The sequence below is a fragment of the Schistocerca serialis genome, chromosome 3 (genome assembly GCF_023864345.2).
Source record: "Schistocerca serialis cubense isolate TAMUIC-IGC-003099 chromosome 3, iqSchSeri2.2, whole genome shotgun sequence".
Classification (NCBI taxonomy): domain Eukaryota; kingdom Metazoa; phylum Arthropoda; class Insecta; order Orthoptera; family Acrididae; genus Schistocerca; species Schistocerca serialis.
The window spans coordinates 63,295,589-63,297,478 of NC_064640.1; positions in this window are offsets into that span (position 1 = coordinate 63,295,589).

The following is a 1,890-nucleotide window of genomic DNA, read 5'->3' on the forward strand; positions in this document are numbered from 1 at the left end:
AACCTAACTAACCTAAGGACACCACACACATCCATGCCCGAGGTAGGATTCGAACCTGCGACCGTAGCGGTCACGCGGTTCCAGACTGAAGCTCCTAGAACCGCTAGGTCACTACGGCCGGCTATATCTAAATACACTGTGCAACAAAATTCAAGGATTACTTTTTACAAAACTCGTAAGTCCCACCCATTCCCATTCCCAAGCTCAAAGGTGCTTAAAAAGTTCCTCTGTAATGGTGCAAAGGTGTGGCGCCCTGCCATGTCACCCTACAGTTCGACGACGCTTTAAACAGCAACGTGTCGACACATATACAAAAAAGAGCCACAACTCAGGAGTTCACGTGACGTGTAAGGTGGGTTCATGATGTCACACTGGCACCGACTTTACCACAATTCTGCCCGACGCCATCGCGGACGTGTCACACAATGGGAAGGTCGTCACAATCCCTCTTACCCACATTTCGCCCTTCTTCCGACGGCTCTGCGATGGAAGTTAGGACGACGGCAACAGCGCTGAAATCACTCCGTTTTATTTTCAGTTGCCGAGGATAACATTCCAGGCACACCTGTCGCTCAGAATCGGCACGAAAAGGCCTCGAGGGGTGGCATAAAGAAGCTCAAAGAAACAGTCCCTTTCTCTGGGGTGTTGATTCCCACACATTTCGCGATCGAAAGATACAGTTCGCAGTGTGATGAACAACTGGTTGACGTTCTTGACAAACTTTGACACTGCTGAGACCCCTAGTCGTTTCAGCTCTTCTACAAGGACATTATAGGGCTACATCCCCATGTAACGTTGTCTGACCCCTTTGGAGCGCAGCGCCGCCGCAGTTTATAGTCTCGCACACAGGCTACTATGACTAGTGACCGTTCAACATCATTCGATGAAATCTGAACGCAATCAGAAGCAGGAAAGGGTGCTCACGCTTTTTCATCCTTAGTATTTCGCATCCTCCAGTAGTGTGATCACAGGGGCCTGCGCCATTGACACATGCGTGGATAAAACGGCAAAGAATCCTTCTAAGACCCTCCCCACCCCTCCCTACCAGTTCGGAAAAAGCTTCGGTGCCACCCACCCGCCTTTTTTGGCCATCATAAAAAGGTACCTATGTAATAGAACCCAAAATGTGAGTCCCAGGCGTCTACAGGCAGGCTACGGTGCTGCTGTTTCGCCACTGCACGGCTGCTCTTGCGCGTGACAGTAGGCCAGCCGGAATCGAAGTGTGTCGAAGGGGTTGCCGGTCTGCAAGCGTCTAGAATTTCGTCAAAGGTTGTCTCTCCACATGTACATTTTAAAAAGTCTCAATAAAAGTGGGCAGGTGCTACCGAGGGTTTTGCCAAACTGGGAGGTCTTAGAAAAGACCCTTTGCCGACTATTAGCAAAAGAGATGAACTGTGACCATTTAACCTTAATGAAACAATTGGATTTAGTGGGCAATGTTTGGGAAAGAAAGAAAGGAGGCTGATAGGCCTAAGCGTCCCATCGATGACCAGGTTATTAGAGATGAAGCAGAAGGTTGGGGCAGAAAAACGACTTGGCCCTTTCAAACGAAAGGTCCCATAAGTTGCCTCCATCTATGTAAGGAAATAACGCAAACCTTAAATCGGGATGACCAGCTAGGGATTTGAACCACCATGTGTTAACTTCATAAAATGAAAATAATGGTTATCTCTAACGAAAAATATTTGAAGCAAAGGCATGTGCGACTCCAAAAATAGTAATATCATGCATCTATTCCCAATCAGAAGGTGTTTTGTGTTACGAACTGTATGCCTGGGACGTGTCCATCATTTGCAGCAAGTGTCGCTACTGTACGAGAATGCCTCTCTGCCCTCTGCTGATTCCACTAAAGAACTGTCCTGGAGGCTGGCTGGAAAGCAGTCCCTACCC